We start from the raw sequence: 10,702 nt of genomic DNA, 5'->3' as shown, positions 1-10,702 counted from the left end.
TGTCTGAGCATGGAAGAGTCAAGATTGTCACAAGTTTGACTCATGGTAGCTGATCTTGGCTCATGAGAGATGGCAGCTTCTTTACCACTCACAGCTTCTTATCCTGCTTCACTGATTACCTCCTAGATAAAGTTATGAAGATGCACACTAGTACAACTGTCCCTCTGCTGACAGGACCCAACCAGGGCAAACTTTTGCTACTTTGAATATTCCCTTAAAAAAATCATCTCTCACAAGCCCAAATTCTTCAATAAGCCCCACCCTTGCCTCTCCTGACACACTCTCCAGTTTCTCATGTGTGCTGCCTCCTAGGGTAAAACCACTAATGAAACTTGTCAACTACCAGGAAGGTTCCTGGTGGGCTTTGGCTGGTAAGCATCGGTGGGTTAAGCAACTTTCTCAAAATCACTAAATACAGACAAGGATGGTGGTATACATCTGTCTTCCCAGCGCTCATGAATCTGAGACAGGAGGACTGCAAGTTGTAGGCCAGCTTGGGCTACACAGTAAGTCCTGCCTCAAAAACAAAACAACATCAAAAACCTACCAAGAATCTTGGCATGGTGATATATAACATTAATCCTAGCACTGAGGCAAGTGGATCTCAAAAGTTTGAGGTCAGCCTGGCCTACAAAGGGAGCTCCAAACCAGCCAACTCTACATAGCATGACCATTTCAATATAACAAAACCCAAACCAAATAATGAACAAACAAACAAGGCTGATAAGATGCTCACAGGTAAAGCTGCCTGCTGCCAAGACAGCAACCTGAGTTCCATCCCTTGGACCCACGTGGTAGGAGAAAAACAACTTCATAAAAGTTGTCCTCTGACCTGGCATGTGAGTATACGCTTACAGTGGATGGATGGATGGATGGATGGATGGATGGATGGATGAGATGGATCTAACACAAAATGTCTAAGGGGCTGGAGAAAGACCTTAGCAGTTCAGAAAACTGCATTTCAGAGGACCCAGGTTTGATTCCCAGCACCCTCATGGCAACCTACATAGCTATCTGCAATTTCAGTTCTAGGGGATCTAATGCTCTCTTCTGGCCTCCACAGACAGCAGGCATTCACATGGTGTGTGCACACGAGTGCATGCACACACACACACACACACTCACACATGCAGACAAACACTCATACACATAAAATCTTTTTAAGAATGTTAAACTAAAACAAAACATAACCAGACAGACAGACAGACACTCACTAAACTTGAAATTGGGAAAGAGGACCAGGAAGTGGTCCACAGACTCTCAAAGAGTACTTAGGTCTGTGTCTTTGGGAACACAGCACATTTTGTGTAACACATCCTGCTTGTAGAGAACTAACTTCATACAAGGTGAGGTCTGGTCTCTCTCTGCCTTCAGTCACTAGGAAGTAATCTCTAAGATTGTCGTGGATGCCATAAATGTCATGTTGGGATGTGTGTCTGTTTCCTGGGGTCATTGACCTTGATGGGCTGCAGGAACCAATGACTAAAGGTACTGTTCAGACATCCAGGACAAGCCAGTGCTTTCCTGAAGCTCTGCTTGGACTCTTCAGACAGAGTCCTGGGAGCTGTCCTAGTAAGTCTGGTGGTCCTAAGGACCTTCAAATGTGCTACCAGCTGTTGAGTGAGATAAGGGAGTGTGGGGAGCCATTCCCTCAAGCTGTAGATGCATTCTGTAGCAGTAGCCTAGAGTCCCAGGAAGACATGGTAGACTACAAGATGTCTTTGCCCTAAGGTTCAGGCACCTCCAGGCTCCCAGGCTCTGGTGTGTGAGAGGGCATAGAGTGAGCAAAGGCTCCATCCATTCAGAGACCTGGAAAAGGTCAGAGAGAGCTGGGGTGAGGTCACAGAACAACCAGCCTGAGGCAGACTGAGACCACTACCATATCTGGCACATGAGTGTGTGTGCGCCTTTGTCTCCCCTGCTGCTCACCCTTCTCAATCTGGTGAGGACTGACAACAGCAAGCATCAGCCCTACCCACAGATGTCAAGGTACATTGCTCATCTGTAGCTCATGGGCTCCTCAGGAGGCCCAGAGAAGACAAGCAGAGACATGAAGCCCAGAAGGATGTCCCAACATATTCCAGCTCTGCCCTCTGCTCTGCACAGGTGGTAGCCATGGGGATGGCAAGCAAAAAATGACTAGACAGGTAGTATCTTCTTTTTCCTGAGCAAGTTATAAATATATATTAATAAAGCATTGCGTCAGAAAACTTAAAAAAAATCAACTAAGAGACCAAACAAAAATAACAAGAAATTCTTGATAAAATTTCAATCTCAGAATTTATCAAAAGCCCTGTCATAGCTAGGGTTTTATTGCTGTGAACAGACACCATGACTAAGGCAACTCTTTTTTTTTGTTTGTTTGTTTTTGTTTTTCAAGACAGGGTTTCTCTGTATAGCCTTGGCTGTCCTGGAACTCACTCTGTAGACCAGGCTGGCCTCGAACTCAGAAATCTGCCTGCATCTGCCTCCCAAGTGCTGGGATTAAAGGCGTTCGCCACCACTGCCAGGCTCACTGAGTCCTTTCGTTATGGAAGTAACAATAGTTGAGCTATCTTCTTTCCTGTAGGAATGGTGACTATATTCTGAATTGCCTGGGCCATTACTTTAATCTCACCTTGATAATCATTGTCTATAACTCCAGGAAAAAATTGTAGTTCCTGCATAGTAGCACTGCTTCTTCCCACTATCAGGCCAAACACATTTGGATAGAGCGGTCCAAACACTTCAGTGGGTAAGGCCTGAGGTCCCATTTCTGGGGTTAATACTGTGTGGGTGGCAGAACTGAGGTCCAGTCCTGTGTTTCCTGGTGTTGCTCGACTAAGTTCAGAAAGGGATTGGTGTTTGCTGGTAGGACACTGACTGCTCCATAAGCCTGTTTTGGCTTGCGTTGGTTCGGGGCCTGGAGCTGGCCCCTGTTCCCGTTTCCCTGATTATGGGAAAGGGTATTTCCTTGTGTGTCTCTTTTGGACCTACATTCACTAGCCCAATGCCTTCCACGTTTGCCCAGGCTGTTTGCTGGGCTGTCTCTGGGTTAACTCATTTTCTGCCTTGCAATTTCTTGCAAAGTGTCTAGGCTTGCCACATTTAAAACATGCCTTTCTGTCTCTACTTGCCAAAAATTTTCTTACTGCCGGGAGTTTATGCCAAGCCTTCATGGCTGCATTTTGAATTTGAGCATATAAACCTGGATCATATTGCATCTGGTTATCACTAGAAGCAAATTGCCCTTCTCCTACTAAGGCATCAAAGGACCAACCATTGCCTGCCTGAATGTTTCTACTAGCTGTCTCTTTACAATTCTCATGATACTCTGATTTCCAAATAAGATAGTCTCCACCACTAAGAACTGTTCTCACTAACGTATTCCAGTCACTTGGAGTCAGCCACTCCTCTGCCATAGACTCTAAAATTGAAAGAGTAAAAGGAGCAGTGGCACCGTATTGAGATACTGCATTTTTAAATTCTTTAATAATTTGAAAATTAAACCCTGTGTAATGTCTCCAAGCAACACCTTGAGCTTCTCTGGTCTCTGATACAGGAAAAGCCTTAGCATCTCCCTCCTCTGGCTGATCTGTAGCTGAACTAAGGCTAGGGGATAGGGGCTGCCTTTAAACTCTGGGTTGAGGAATCCCCCGGATTTTCACAGTTGGCCTCTCGAGACCTCTTCCCTGTCCTTAATTTTTGTAGCTGATTAATTAAGTCCTGATACTCTTTTTCTAACTCTATTAGTTGTTTAAGAATAGAAATTTTATCCTGTAACTCCTTTCTGGGATCTACAACCACTGTCTCCACAATGGGAGCCTCTGGAAGTGGAGGTGCACTGGGAGAGGGCCTTTCATGGTCATAATATTTAACTGCCTCTTCCTCTAGGTTGGCACAATCTGGCTCTGACAAATTGTCATCAACCTTTGGTTGTTTTTTTGGATTCTAATTTCGTATATATATGTTTCTTTTTATTTTGAACCTGAAAGACAGCATTTAAACAATGTAACAAAAGCAGGCAATTAACACATGTGAGCAGCAAACAACAGAACAAAAACAGAGAGTTAAGTTCAGGCTGACTTATTTCTTGCCCCATTTTCATTATACCTTTCTCGATGCGGCGGCAATCAGCAGATCCTTCTAACGTCCTAACTGGGTCTCTAGTTCCTAATGTCCTAACTGTCTCCTAACATCCTTCACTGGATCTCTGTTCCCTCTGCCTCTCGTTGAGTGCCAAAAATGTTGCAACCGGCTCCGCTCTACCTGGCTTGAGACAAAAGACTTAAAAAGCCTGGTTAGTTACTATGTTGCCGCCTGCTCCGCTCTGCCTGGCTTCAAACTGCCACTCAGGTCTTCGGTCAGAGTCTAGAGGGAGAGTGAGGATGAGGAGAAAAGACACAAGGAATGGAGACAAGACAGACGTTCTGATCAGGTCTCTGATCAAGTCTCTTTATTTGAAGGGAAATCTAGGGTATTTATACACTTTTGCCACGCCACTTGTAGGCGCGTGGATATGATGTAAGCCTTGGAGGCGTGGCTAGCATGTCAATAGCTGCTTTCTAGCTGCTTTCTGCTAAAAGTCGGCTCCCAACACTTAAGAGGCTGTAACATCTGTGGATGTTGGGAGGTCCTAGAACTAATCCCCAACATTGTAAAGGGACATCTTCAGAATATGGTAGCTCCTGTATCTCATTTAACTTCTGTGAGGCCAAGAACCCTCAGAGTATCACTTTTATCCACAGACAAAGGAGCAGACACCTGGGCCTGGGGATGTAGCTCAGTTGATAGAATGCCTGCCACACCCTGGGTTCAACCCCCCCAACACATACACATCCTGTTGATTCTGTGATTCTGTGGAACACCTGCTAAAACTAATGCACATTAGGAAAAACAAATCCTGCCATAATGGAGAAAGAAGTCTTAGATTTGTTTTCTTAAGGTTCAGGAACAAGGTTGGGATGGACACTACCTTCATTATTTCTTCCTCCTCTTCTTCATCTTCCTCCTTCTCCTCTCCCTTCTCCTCCCTTCTTCTTTTGGTTGTTTTTAATTTGTTCTGTTTAAGATAGAGTCTTGCTATACAGACTTGACTGGACTGAAACTCACTCCGCGACCTTTGTCTCCCAAGTGATTCTTTCTTTCTTTCTTTCTTTCTTTCTTTCTTTCTTTCTTTCTTTCCTTCTTATTTATTTATTTTTATGTCCACTGATGCTCTGCCTATCTGCATGTCTGGGTGAGGGTGTTAGATCCCCTGAAAATGGAATTATAGACAATTGTGAGCCATGTGGGTGCTAGGAATTGAACCCAGGTCCTTTGGAACAGCAGCCAGGTCTCTTAACTGCTGAGCCATCTCTCCAGTTCCCACTGCCTTCTTTCTTGGTGATGGCTCCTCTGTCTCATTTAGCTTCCCGGGGGCAGGAACTGAGGCTTGACTTAGCTGGCCCTCTGAAATCAAGAAGTTAATGACAGGAGGCTGCAAGTTGCCTGAGCTTCATGGAAGGCTTCAGTATTTTAAAGAAAGTGCAGTAGAAAGAAGAGTGAGGGCTCTAGGAAGACTCCTGACCTGTGGCTTGAGCATCTGTGGTCCAGTGAGCTGCCTGGGGAAAGACAGGGTACCCGAGAAGACCACCATGTTCAGAGGTGCTCTCAGAAGCACAGTGAGTATTCCTGAGGATAAACCCAGGAACTGCCCTGCTGGGTTGGAAAGGCAATGTTGATGTGTGAATTTGAAGACATTAGTCCAGCTGTAGTGTTACAAGGCAGGTAAGTAGCAAAGAGAAGGAAGACCTTACAGGTACAACCCCAGGCATGTCAGAGACCCTTGGAGTATCACATTCATCCACAGACAGAGAAGCACACACTTGGGGCTGGGGATGTAGCCCAGTTGGTAGAATGCCTGCTTAGCATGCACCACACCCTGGATTTAACCCTCAGAAGTGTATAATTTATGTGTGGTGATACACAGCTGTGATCCTAGCACTCAGGAGAGTCTGGGAGGAGAATCAGAAAGTCAGAGTCACCTTTGGCTACATAATGAATTTGAAGCCAGCTTGGGCTATACTGGACTAAAACGAAACAGAAGCAAAACTTCCAGGAAGATGAAGTGCCTTGTCCAGGCCACTCAGCAAGTCTGGACATAGTGGACACTCACTGTTTCAAGCTGTGGCTGTTACCTCTCTTTTAAGAATAGGCACTCGAGTTTTTCTAGGAAATGTCCCTCTATTCTCACTGAGCTCACAAGCTTGGGGTCTTGATTAACTCTACTTCAAATCAAGTGGTGGGCCTGTAGCTGGGGCCTGGCCAATCAAAGATATGTATTTTCTTAGCCACAAAGATTGGTTCGGGGATGAACAGATGACCTTCACAGCCAGACTTTCTTAGAGTGAGGAGGCACATTCAGGCTGGATTTGAACCTGAGTCTGTATGAGGCAAAAGTGACTTCTACCATCTGAGCCTGAGAAGCAAAAAGCCTGTCTAAGGACAGTGGGAAGACAGAGATGGTCTGAAGTATGTCACTTACACTGACTGTGTTTATAGAGTGGACTCTGTGCCTGGGACATTCCCCTCTTCCTCCCTCCCTTTCTTCTACAAGTGACACGCAGAAAAACTACTGAACTCGATTACTCTAAGCTAGACTGTCCAGTGGGTTAAAAAAGAAAGAGAGAAAGGAAGGAAGAAAGGAAGGAAGGAAGGAAGGAAGGAAGGACGAAAAGAAAGAAAGAAAGAAAGAAAGAAAGAAAGAAAGAACGAAAGAAAGAGAAAGAAAGAAAGAAAGAAGAAATTCTATTTAAAATGGAAGAAAAGAGCTTCATGGCAAAGTGTACTGAACTCAAAATTCTGCAGAGCTGGAAAGTCAGAGTAGCCAGCAGGTTTTTAACATTGAGCAATCAACAAAGACCTTTGCTATTGGACTGATACCATGTAGCGACCTGTACAGGGATGAGGGTAAGGCACCATCTACATTAGTAGAAAAGCCAGCACAAATTCAAATGTCCATTAACCAAGGAATGGAGAGGCTGGAGAGATGGCTCACTGATTTAGAGCAAAAGACATGGATTTAATTCCATCACCCATATAGTGGCTTACAACTGTCTGTAACTCCAGTTCCAGGGAGTCTGATACTGTCTTTGGGTCTCCTCAGGCCCCTGCATGCATGCAGTGCACATAAACTTATGCATCTTAAAAATCATATACATCAACCGGGCGGTGGTGGCACACGCCTTTACTCCCAGCACTTGGGAGGCAGAGGCAGGCGGATTTCTGAGTTTGAGGCCAGCCTGGTCTACAGAGTGAGTTCCAGGACAGCCAGGGCTACACAGAGAAACCCTGTCTCGAAAAACAAAAACAAAACAAAAATCATATACATCTTAATAATAAATACCTTTTGTTGTATTTATGAAACTCTTCATAACAACAGCTGGGGCACAGCACAGGTCTTTGGGAATAACGACTTGTCACTCCATGTGTCAGCAACAACTGAAGAGATGGCTGCCGTCTACTGAGCATAACCAATGAGAAGCTATACATTTTCGTTTTCTCATTTAGTTTTCACAACAGCCTAGGGAGGTAAGAGTTATTTTCTGAGGTGAGAGGTGGCTCCAGGCCCCAGAACCATTAAGGGAGGAACCAGGATATAAATCTAGGCCACCTGCCTTCAGCTCCTATTTGGCCATCCTATGTGCTGCCAAAACCCGTTTCCACAGTTACGACAAATAATCCTCAATCCCAGATATGAACACTGGCAATCACTGGATTGGCCAATCTGTCAGGAGCCAGGACTCAAGCATTTATCATTACCTCATAAAATCTAGGACAGCTGAGTCTGTGGTGCAACCTGGTCCCAATTTGTTCAAGGTTAAAGGAGAGTGAGCTTGCTCAGCACATAATGGTTTGTTAATATGAGAGAATGTATGTGCACTTCAGAGAATTTGTCTGGAGAAGGTGAACATGAGGACAAGTTGGCCATCCTGCCTAATACCCAGCACTGAGCAGTGAGCAAGAGCTGATGGACAGAGGACTGGGTGACCTGCTGCTACCTAGTTAAAGATGAAGAAAAACCACACATGGCTGTTGGCAGATGTATTAATTAACTGTACCAGTTGGGAAAAGACCATGGATCCCTGTGGGATGGGCAGGGGGAGAGAAGCTACAAGTATTTGCCTCCCAGCAGAGCTCAGGAGAAGATGAAAGCCCACCACTGAGTCTATCCCTCTTGGGAAAAGGGCTGTCGTATGAAGATGAACCCCAAGGATGCCATAATTAGAGTGGGGCACAGTCTGTAGAAGAAAGCAGATGAGACCCTGAGGTTGGAGTTAAAATCCTGGGCTGTACCTTGAGATGATTATTGACTTTTTTTTATGTGTGTGGATATTTATGTGTATGGATATTTATTTTATGTGTATGGATATTTATTTTATGTGTATGGATATTTTTGCTTGCATGTGTATTTGTGCTCCGTGTGTGTGCAATGCCCAAGGAGGCAAAAAGATGGTGTTGGATCCCCCTGGAACTAGAGTTAAAAGTGGCTGTAAGCCGTCATGTGAGTGCTCCGGAAATCAAATCGAGGTCCCTTGAAAACCAGTCAGTGCTCTTAACTGTTGAGCTATCTCCGAGGACCCAATTATTGAACATTTAAGACTCTTTACTCACCTTTAAAAGGAGATAATGGTCTTTCACAGAGAATACCATAGGTATTCATCTGGCATAATTCCTTTCTCTCAGCAGGTGCTTGATAAGTGGAGGTTGCCATTCTTTTTCTCAGATTTTTTTTTCAGACTGAGGATGGAACCCAGTCCCTCACACATGCTAGGCAAACATCTGACGTTGAGCTGAACCCTCAACTCAATAGTTGTTATTTTAAAAATCTAAATAAATACTTGTATAGTGATTTGCTACGGCTTTATGGAAATGGAAAACTTCGTGCACATGAATGATAATCCCTTCAGGGGCTGGAGCACTGAGCCAGTAAAGACCACTTGTTCCTCCGGAGGACCTGTGTTCAGTTCTAGCACTCACATGGCAGCTTATGATTTTACTGAGGTTTAGGGATTTGGTGCCTTTTTCTGGCTTCCACAGGAAACAGGCACACACAATGCAGGCAAGTAGGATATACATAACATTAACATAATAGTCAGCTGTGGTGGCACCTAATTCATCCCAGCACTAGAGAGGCAGAGGCAAGCTGTTCTCTGAGTTTGAGTCCAGCCTGGTCTACACCGTGAGCTACAGGCTAGGTAGAGCTACATAAATAACTCTATAAAGTAAATAAGCAAATCGTTTAAAAAATAAAAGCTTATTTTCTTCAGGTGAAGATTATATCCTGGTATAGTGTGTAACTATCCTCAGAGCCAAGCAGCCACCATCAGCCGTGTCCCTTGAGAATCGCTTATCACAGCTGAGCCTTTGACTGTTTAAACCCCCTCATGGAGGGAGGAGTCACAAGATCCTCTCCTGAGTATCCCTCTGTTTGCTGTAACTCTGGTTAATTGCATGAGGCTTCCCAGAGCGGCTAGAGTATATAGGCTCATGAAGAATGAGGGCAGAGAGTACCATCTTTGTGGCTAAAAAGACACCCTCAGCCCTGTTGAGTAAAGCTCTCCAGGTGCTGGTTTTTTGTTTTTTTTTTTGTTTTTGTTTTTTTTTTTTTTTTGAGGGGAGAGCCTTCACACCCATGTAAATAACCCCTCACTTGCATTCTGTAAGGAAGCCCAACAAACTATTGGTTCCTCTATAGCAGGAAATCTAATAGAATCATTATAATCTAGAGGAAATATTAGAATGAAATGGTTGTTTTCCAGAAGAACTTTGACCTTGAAGAAATTATTGTAAAAAAAAAAAGTGATATTATTATTATTATTATCATCTATAGAATTGTTTTCCTGAAGGCGCTTTACACCCTTTGCACGACTTTGGTCATGAGATAGTCCTGGCACACCTGGAATGTCTTGCATTATTGAGTGCTACAGGCTGTGCACAGATGATCTCACACACTGTAGTAAGGATATGATGTTTTCCTTCAGGAGACATATAGATTAGATTAGGGGCTTTCGGATGAGGAACTTGTTTTATCCAACAAACAACTTTTGTGTAACAATTAATAAATATCCTTTGGGGCAGCTATTCGAAGTTCAGACCTTGAGAGGCAGATCCCCTTGCCACCAGCAAAGCTGTAAGCTCACCCTGCAGTGTGTCTCTTTCAATTGTCCCAGTAACCCAGAACATCGTCATTCCCCAGAGCAAATCTTGACAGAACCATGCCTTGGTGTGCCTTTGGAGTTTTAGTTTTAGGAGAAGTAGGTGTTGGTCACGTCTCTGTCCTGGGAAGGAAGTTTAGCAACACCTGGACACTTTCAACCCAGCTAGCAATGAAAATTGTAGTTCAGCAGGCCTACCCACATGTTACAAAGTGTGCTATGTTGTGAAGTTGTAAGGGTCCGAAAATCGCTGAAGGAAGACCCTAGATTCAGATAGTGAGCAAAGACAGAGAACATATATTCTGCAGAAACATCCAGTGTGAGGGGATCAACCATTCTCCAAAATGGAGACCCAGACAAAGATGCTCAGGCCTTCTTATAGAAATCCAGGGGAACTCTTTAGAAGGATTAGGTAACCTGAAATTTCATTGGTGGGTGCTAGGAGGTCACAGATGGTGAGTGGTCTATATTCCTATGTCACAAACATTTACTCATAGGATGAAATAGGGCTGTCCAGCACAGAT

This window comes from Arvicanthis niloticus, chromosome 2 (assembly GCF_011762505.2).
Source record: "Arvicanthis niloticus isolate mArvNil1 chromosome 2, mArvNil1.pat.X, whole genome shotgun sequence".
In the NCBI taxonomy this organism is placed as follows: Eukaryota; Metazoa; Chordata; class Mammalia; order Rodentia; family Muridae; genus Arvicanthis; species Arvicanthis niloticus.
The sequence above is the reverse complement of the archived record's forward strand: the minus strand, read 5'-3'. Positions refer to the sequence as shown.